The following is a 9,827-nucleotide window of genomic DNA, read 5'->3' on the forward strand; positions in this document are numbered from 1 at the left end:
ATACAGAGGATCACACCTGGTCAGTGTTCAAACAGGACCACTCCTGTGGCACAAACATGTGAGTCCTTCTAGTGTCATGGTGAGCAAAAATCAGCTGCCTTTGACAGTGACAGTGGTACCCTTTGTGCTGGCTGAGATGAAACACCAAGTTCACTTGCTTAGAGCCATTAATGATCCCACACCATTTCTGACTGGGCACCCACACTTTCTATCCCACATGATGGGCTTCATCCATTTCAGTGCTCTGCATTTCACTTTAAGGTTGGTATTGCTCACTTTAAGGTAGGTATATGTTTTATGGATACAATAAACATGTAATTTAAAATACTACATTGTTGAATGAAAACTCTGCTTTAGGAATTCTCTTCCTCTTCATCTTCTCAGTGCAAAGCAGAGTAATGTACCATAGAGAAGAATGATGAAACATTCAAATATTTGACCAAAGGAAAGCCTTCATGTTGCAACAAAATGTCCTCAAATCCCTCAGAGGTTTCTTTTTTCAGTCAAAGGGTTAGGCAAAAATAACCTTGAATGACTTCAGTTAATTGCAATACAGTCACAATGAATGTGTCTCATTATGAAGACAGAATTAGTAAAATGAAAATTTTCAGCTGCCTGAAACCCAGCTTTTCTGTAAAAATTATTAGTTTTTCCACAAATAATACTGAAGAGAAAAAGTCACACCCTTTTCTCTACACCCTTGTAGCTCTGTTTCCCAGTTTTCCAGTTTTGTTGTATGAGTGTGTGCACATATGTATGTCTCTAAAAAAGCCAAAAAGAGAACAAACTTTTGCAACTTCCATGCTTATTCCATGGTGCCCATGTGGTCCATGAAGCATTCAGAATTAAATAGGCTGAGGAAGTCCTGCATTCAGGTCTACCCTCTTTCTACATCCAAAGGGTTTTCTACGCAGTTTTAAACAGCTCATTTTAAAAGACTGGTTGGAATTTTGTCAAAATATTTCTGCAGTACTTTAACCTCTTTTCACTCAATAAAGCTATGCTACCTCATATTTTAACTTCCTGATGTAAAATGGGAACTCCTGCAACTAGAATGTTATATCAGAGATGATCGAATAATGTCTCATACTGATAACTTTCCTCTGTGTGGCATCATCTTGAGTCAACTCTGGACTAAAATTATACATCATAATTAAGAATTGGATTGACAGACTTGAATCTGTTTTGCACACTGCCATTCAAGACTTTATGTTTGTTGACACCTATTTCTCCTAGCCAAACACACTCCATGTAAGGTTTCATTCTCCACTGCATATATCTTTAAATCTTACACTGATCAACTGAAGTTCAGTGTCATACTGTGTGTCCTACACCTGATAAATGTGGAGTTTACATTCCATCAGATTTAGGGATGAAGCCTCATGATAAGTTTAGTGCAGTAGGTTTAAATAATACAGTGGAAAATCTCATGTAGTTGTTCAGTCCATCCACCGCCTGCATGAGTTTCGGACTCATAGTGAACTGCAAAAGGAAATCCAGAAATATCTATGCCACTAACAGTGATCTACCCCAAGAAATACATGGCAAGGTGCTCATAGATTTCTGTGAGAAATTAACAACCCCCAGTATGTGAGAATTAAACTGAACGTTCCTTAATATGTTAAGGCCAGTGTAGAACTAGACAAAACAATTTTGGTAATTCTAGATCCACTGCACTGTAGCTGCATACCACCCATTTGCAACTCCACATACCTCTGGTTTTCCAGCTTGTTTCTTCCTGTCCTTCTGCCTACGTTCACAGCAGCATGTCAAAACAGAGAGGAGAAAGGTAAAAACTGTTATGAAAAGAAGCATTCTAAAAATAGAACCAGTTTCTAGTCATTTCGAACATTTTCCTTATGTGAAAAATATTTCAGTATTTATTGTCATTTGTGTAGCATAATGTCAGGATAACTGCTTTGAAAAAGAGAAAAAAAAAATTAGAATCAAGCACTAGAGAAATATTTCCTCCTCAAGCAAAAACTGCGGCTTGAACCTCCTTCTGTGGTTCATACATGCTTTTCCCCTCCTCACAGACCATTTCTTTTCCCATTCTACCTCACTGCCTGAAGAAACTGAGCGGGAGAGAAAGGACATTTTTCATAGCAGGATATTATGAAGGGAATCCCCAGTGCTTGCAAGATTACCAGAAGTGTGACAACTGTCTTTGCTTCCTTAAAACTTGCCCCCAAAGTAATCTGCTTTTTTCCCCTTTATCAATATGCCATTTTCTCCCACCGCTCTGGATAAAGCTGTATCTAGAATGCTTTCAGTAAATATGGCCATATCTAGAATGCTTTCAGTAAATATGGCCACTGCCTCTCTGAAGTCTCTGCAGGCAAACATTACATTGCCCCTAGTGAAAAAAGATCCACTCTTTATTTCTGCATTCCTTAAATATGGCAGTGGGAAAAACTGGGGAAATAGAGCAGAAAAGCAGGCTAGAAGAGAAGAAGCAGGTAACAGCGTAATTGGGTAAGGTGTCATGGGAAAAAAGGAGGACAACATGTGGTAAAGGAACTCAAGGATAATAAAGGATGTAGTGAATAAGTAAGAAACAGAAAACTTGGAAGCAAGGAAGATGAGAGATAAACACTGGAATGGAAGAGGGTAGGGAAATGCCAAGTCCTAAATTTACTGTAGAGAGGTTGATGTGTAGATTTTTTTAATAATTGTGGGGTTTTTGACAACCAGGGAGGGACTCTTGACTTTTAAGTCAATTTAAGACTAAACATTACTAGAAGAGGAGACTCAGAAAGTCAAAGTAGAATCAAAGAGCAAGACTTACCCTTCCTTTTATACCCAAAGCTAATATTAAAGAAAATTGGGAAGTACAAAAAATTTAGAGACAAAGATACAGTGAAATCAATATTAAGACTAAGAAAGTTCTGTACAGAACACATTATAGGCTGAAAAATCAATTTTGGAAGTTTCAAATGCACTGTAATGAAATATTGCAGACAAATGGAAGAATACTCCCAACCATGAAAGTGTGAAATACCTCTTTTATATATATAAAGAGCTACAGTATTCCAATAACTGAGAAATACTTACTTTATCAACTAACATTAGGAAGACAATAAAATATCTCTATACCATATCAAGTAATATTACAGAGACTGGTAAATATGTGCTTAGAGAGTATTCGACGAAATAACTACTAGAGAAAGAGAAACAAAATTTGAACTGGCAAAAACCCCCACATACTTGTTTAACTAACACTAGGAAAACTGTGAAATAAAGTAGCACACTTAGGGAAACACAATGAACTAAAAGACGTACAAAACCTAATCTTGCTTTCCCTTAAACTGAAGTGATACTATTCAAGAGAATGGAGTTATTCTGGATCCACTCACTGCTCACTGGTAAGCAAAAGAAGAATTTCTCTCATTTAGTGTATATTATTCGGTCTCCAAGAAACAATAGAAATAAATTTGGAAACTAAAAATACCTGATAAGCATACAATAGAATTCACTCTTTAAATACTAAATTTTAATGGACTTTCCAGGAATCTCCCTCCGACAGCTAGATTGTGAAAAGTCTGTGGAGCCGCTGAACTTCCTCCAAACAGCAATTGTTTCTCTTAAGCAAAAGTTACTGTTGTAGACCAAATACAGTCATTGTGAGCTGTCTTGTGTGATACTTATAATGAATTAAAGTGTCATATTTTGTGGCTGTGCAAATGGAAGTAACAATAAATAGTTCTCTTGTCCTAGTTAGGAAAGAATGCATTCAAGGGGGACTATTCTATATGCTGGATCTGAACTCTGGATATTCTAACAGGATAGAAACCTGCAGTGAAAAAAAATATAATTTGGAGGCTATATTTTCAAATCTGGTGATTTTTATTGAGAGCTTTGTGCTATGTGATTTTCCTAGCTCTCCTCTCCTGAATTGAAGGTATTATGTAAAAATGTTTTCTTTGTCCTTTTTTAAAAAATGCCTTGTCCATACTGTTATACAAAATATTTTAAACACAAATCTAATACACAAAAAAAAACAGAGGCAAATATAAAGAAATAGCCAAATGTACACTTTTTAAATGATGTCATGACTTTGTGGGAACAAACTGATAATAATCCTGACTGCCTATTTTTGGCATCATGCTTTCTTTCCCTTAGAATGTTATAAAAATTCTTATTTACAGGACTTCTTATGGTTGATAACTGGACTCAAATTATAGGAAACACTTGTGTGGAAGGGAAGTTGTACTTCTTTCTGTAACACATTATTTCTTAATAAAGACAGGGGTTTTTCTGCTTGCAGGAATTGGCAAAACTGTGCCTGTTTCTGCCTGTGCATAAATAATACAATCCTTTAATTATATACTTTGCCTGTTGTGTTACATGGTTCAGTCATGAGGAAAAATTTTAAAACAAGAAGTGGCAAAAAAGTTCTTTCTCAAGATACAGTGTCTCATCAGACATGGATATAGGCAAATGTATCTGACCTTAAAGAAAGACAAAGTTCAGTATTAGACATGTTTTCCATCTCCTTATCCCTGAATTGTTGCAATTGAGAAATTTTGTGTCACAGTTCAGTTCTCCAACCAGACTGAAGGAGAGCTGAGACTCCAAGGGCAGCAATGTTCGTTTGAATACATATTAGGCTCAACACAAGCCACGAAATTCAACTGTGTTTGAAAAGAGTTTTTAAAATCTTTATTTTTGCCATATTCATAAGACCCTTAGAGAACATAAAGAAGCACCAGTAATCTGGACATAGGGGAAAGGATTTTCCAGAGAGAAGTGATATCTCTACACTAAGCACATTAAGTAATAAAACAGTTTTTTAGGAGCTAACAGAAGAAACAAAAAACTGAAGGTTTCTTATGAAAAGGAAGCTGCAAGGAATAGTGCAGTCAATATTTAAATTTTAAAAAATTCCCCTAATCTAGAATTGTTTTACCTGAGCTTCCTAATGTTGATTCTGACAACAGATGCATATTCCTTCCTCTCAGAGCATCCTGATCCAAGGGATTAAAGCAGCTTTCAGACAGGATTGTTTCATTTCTGTCACAGGCTGCAACAGGTTGTTTGTCACCTGAAGCATTCCCTCACAAGCATGCTAATACAGAATACCTAGATTTCTCAGACAATATATCTTATGGTAGAGCTTAGGAGCAAAGAGCTGCTTGTTAAACAGATGCTGAAAAACAGAAATGTGCTGAGGAATAACCAGGAGTGGGAAATTTCCCCCTCCGTATCTTCAGCTGGAGATGGAAAGAACATGGGAAGGAAGTCAATGGGCTCACCTGGATGTGGGAGCTCCTCACTCTGCTGTTCCCTGTTAATGCAGATGAATACCTGAGTTCTCATTGTTCAGCATCCTCACTGGAGTGGCTCCTTTTCAGGCAGCTGAGCAGCCCCTGTGCCAGCACAGGGTGACACCGCTCTGTGGCACAGCAGAGAAGTCACCAGGAGCACGGAAGAGCAAGGCTCTTGAAGGCTCTTGTGAAGGTCCCTGCTTCACACTATTTTAGTTGCATAGAACAGAACAGCTCCCCTGACGTAGAAAGAGCTTCCTCCAGAGAAAACTCAAGATATGCAAGGGACATTTGAAAGGTCAGGCTCTGCATCTCCAATCTGAACCAGGCCAGATGTTTTTGATAAGCTTCCTTGTCACAGCAGTGTTGACCAGCTTTGTAGCTTTTGTCATTATATCTACCCTGAGCCTGCAAAACATTCTGCAAAAGGTAGGATGAAAGAGAAAGTTTCCACTGAAAGTTTTAGTCTTGATGAATCATTCTGCTATGATGAAAAGCCATTTTGTCACAAAATTCCTTTCTAGCTCCAGTGGTGATACTATTGTCTGGCATATCTGTCAGGCAGCCCTCCTAATTAAGCTATTTTTGTAGAAGACTCTGGGTGTAGTTTGTGAATCACAAAGCTTGTGACTCTAGTTCCATATCAACACTGGGAAATTCTCCCAGAGGGAAATCATAATACTGTCCTCTACAATCCAAAATTGCTATATAAAACATCTACTCTTCCATATTGGAGCAGACTGCTCTACTATCATAGCAGCCTTTCAATTCCCTGAAAACACAAAATAAAAAAGGAGAGGTCTTTGTATGATCAGAGAGGCATTTGATCAAAGCTTTTCATGTGTTGCTGGACATAGAAGTTCTTCATAACATAGCAGTTAGACATATTCATGTAAAACTTCAGAAAAGGTAAAATGAACAGTAAAGAAGTCTGATGTTTATTTGAAGTGTAGACAAGGGATGTAAAACCATGCCAAACAATGTCAGCACTGCCTGGGGGGGTTGAGTGGTTCCTGACTTCAACATCGTTTTTTCCTCCATTAACAACACTTGAGTGATAAAGGAGAAGAAGGTTTTTGGTTGAAGCTAATGTTACCCTCCAACCCTGGTGCACATCATCAGGAACAAGTGTTGGTTTGCCATAATGCCACATTCTCTGGATTTGTGTTTTGCCTCAGGTTTGCTCCCACTTTCAAAGTGGCTGGCAAAATGATTTTAATGTATTACTTCAGTTTTCCTCATTATCCTTATTGTCCTTCCCAACTCATTCCCAGGGTCTCCTTCAGCCACTGGGAATAGGTCACCCATGTGTTCATGGTTTACCGTGCAAACTTCATGGGACCACCACTATTTATCTTTTTTCCTTTGTTGTTTCTTTCTTTTTAAAGGTGGTACGCACCTCAAAGAGATAAATAAAGCTCAGAAGAGAGGAAAAACACTTAAATGGATCTCTGGACAGTATGTCTGCACTGGTTTTGTCCATCTCTACATCTTGCAAGTTCTCTTAAACTGTCTGGTCATGCCAATACAAGGCACACAATCAACAGCATGGTGGAAGCATGTGTGTCACAGCAACAAGTCCTTTCACATGTTATGTCTGAAGACTGCTCAGGAATTGATCAAACTCAAGACAAATTTTATTTTATTAGGTTTCATTACTTTCTCTTTTTCAGGCTCTTTCAAATGCTGCCCTACTGGACAAAATAGTACAACCTAAAGCTAATAATCTGAGATTCCAAACTTGTCATGCAGAAAATAATTCCTTGAAAATACCTGCAGCTTCCAGCAAACTTCTTATTTCCTCTTCCTCAGAGACCTACCAAGTCAGGGGGAAACAATGAGTGCAATTGTTAAAAAAGGGAACAGCACAACACCTGGCATCCAACAGTGTGTGCTGAGCTTAGCATTCACAGAGGAGGAGAAAAATACATGCAATCTCAACATGTATTTCCAAGTCATGATATATAATGCTTTATTTAAACTGTTCATAAGAAGACACTCTTATATGATGCCTAGCTTCTCATTAAATAAAAGTGTTTGAATTTTATAGCCTGAAAACTTGAACTTTAAAGCAAAAAATATTCAAGTGTGGGAACCTGAAGTTAAGAATCCAGAAAAACATTAGATGTTCAGTAACTCGGATGGTCTCCTTCCTAAAGAAGAAACTGAAGATGCTAGTGAGGACAGAGGGCACCAATCAAGCTCTTCTATTTTCAGTTTCTGCCACTCTTCTTTCTTCCTGTAACAAGAAATTTACTTTTCAAATATGTATATGCCATTTCAGTTCTACAGCTGAAAAAAAGTATGTATTTGTTGAAACCTACCTGTGATTAAAAGCTGTCCTGGGCTCTGTGTTTGGATACACAGATTAATTTTGCATTTTTAAGGCTCTCCATTAATGTTTGTTCTCATTATAAGGAAAAAACCTGTTTTTGCAACACCTGCTACTGCTATGCAGTTCCTGAAATTGTTATAAGTATACAAAAAATGTCTGAATAATTTAGAAATTGAAGTAGCTAAATTTGAAGCTGAAATGTAAAACTCCTTAAAGGTGAAAGAAAATTTTCCTGGAAGTTCAGAATTGTATATAAAATTGGCAATATGGCTTGGTTCTAGGTCACTGGAAAGCATTTTCTCCCACATTCAGGCTTCTCTGGATTTGGGTTTGTGTATACATAATATGATCAACAACTTCCTTTTGGATTCCATACAGATTTCACTTCTGCATACCTTTTCAGGGCAACTTACATTGACATCTAAAATTCAATGCCCTACAAACATACCAGCTTGCAAATTCTGCTTTCAGATCTTGTCTTTACAATCAACCATATTTTGAAAGAAAATAAAAGATTAATACAAACAAGTGTTATTTGAAGGTTCTATAGTTCTCTTGAAAATGCAGTATTATCATCATTTCAAGCACTTTTCCATAAATGTTACCTAGTTATCTCCTGCCAGCCAATTTTATCTCAGAAGCATTGCTCGTCTCAGAGGAGTAAAGTGAAACCTGGAATCAGAAAACTTGGCTGCTTTCAGTTGTTACTATAATAACAAATTTCATAGGATATGTGCTTTTAGAGTATCATCAGAGGCCAAAAAACTTAAGAAGCAGCCTAGGCCTCTTTTTAACTCTCACCGAATCAATGCACCTAATCAGCAACATTGTACTTAGTGGTGGTACCAAGGGAATTCTGATTGCTTTGACTGTGGGGCTTTTTAATGCCTTTTTTAAATTTTTATTTTAAATTTTATTTGGTGTTCACTCCTCAGTGAATCTCAGGAGGAGGAATGAAATGCAGATTCACATAGGCTACAGATATACGAATTTGTACGTGTACTTGCAAATGTAAAATGCAAAGTTTTGTAATACCACAAGTAAAGCTTGCATCACAGATTTCCCTGAGTATGGTCTGATGTAAATCCCAGATGCTACAGAATATAAGCCAGTCACGTTCCTTCCTTAATACAGCTGACATTGCTTATTGCTATATAGGAAACATCTCTTGTCCTACATCATCTTCCTCCCCCCAGCACCGTGCTTCAGTAGACTTAGTGCTGTAGGAGCATTTCAGCTGTGTCTCTTATTTGTTTATGCAGATTCCTTCATTCAGTGCCATGCAACTTCTGCAGCATGGCTCTCTAAGCTTGGCTTTGTAAACTTCCCTCCCATTGCTGATGCCACTTAGACTGCTGCAAATTGATGTGGATGGCTCTCTGGCTTTGGAGACTGAACATTTTCACCTTCACAGTACACTCAGCTTTCACTGGCCTGGGGCTCAGGAACCTGAGATACATTCCTAACTAGGAAATTCCACTTTGCATTGCAACATGCTATAATCATACTAGTGGACTGAAATTTCAAGTATCCTAGGAAATTCCACCTTGTCACTCTTCAGAAGGGCATTGGTTCCAAGAATTAGTGAATTTCCCTCATCCCCACTTCATATTAACACTTGAAACTAAGTACAGATTCTTGCTCAACTGATGAAAGTCAAACAAGTCAAGTACAGCAGTAGCTTGTGCATGTTTTCTCTTATTAATTATATGCATAGTAATACTGTATTTATGCAATCATTTTCACACGCCCCTTTGGCACTGATGAATGCTTATCAATGTTAACATCATGACAAAAATGACAAAAGCCAGGAAGTTCAATGGTAGGAGTGGAACTTTGCATTTGTCTTGTGCTACTGCAAAGAAAAACACGGGCTGTGTCCTAGGTCACATCTTCAGCCTCTTGGATTTTGTCAGTTGATGTTACAATCTTCTAAGCTGTGTTTTTATCCGTGGATTCTTTTGATTTTTCTCTTAATGACAGTCTTATTTCTGGTGAAAAGATGACACCATTCAATGTTATGAGAGATGCTAAGACAGGATGATCAGACACCTTATATATCTGCTAGCTGCTCTGGAGTGCTTTATGACCTCTTAGTAAAAATATGTGTTTATCATTAACCTAGGGTCATTTATTGACCCCCCCCCCCTTAACCTGCAAATGTTGCTTTGTACACAGTTGACATCAATGCAGCATAAATTACTGAAGTCTCTCCCTGAAGAATT

General features: G+C 37.6%; 1 long non-coding RNA gene across 1 annotated transcript; it reads left to right on the forward strand.

Annotated features, from left to right (window-relative positions):
* Positions 1 to 5,263: 5,263 nt before the first annotated feature.
* LOC147654845 (uncharacterized) lies at positions 5,264 to 9,400 on the forward strand. Its single transcript, XR_015282549.1, has 2 exons — positions 5,264 to 5,696; positions 6,656 to 9,400. It is a non-coding gene; the product is annotated as an uncharacterized LOC147654845 (long non-coding RNA).
* Positions 9,401 to 9,827: the final 427 nt, after the last annotated feature.

This window comes from Cyanistes caeruleus, chromosome 2 (genome assembly GCF_971803275.1).
Source record: "Cyanistes caeruleus chromosome 2, bCyaCae1.hap1.1, whole genome shotgun sequence".
NCBI classification, from domain to species: Eukaryota; Metazoa; Chordata; class Aves; order Passeriformes; family Paridae; genus Cyanistes; species Cyanistes caeruleus.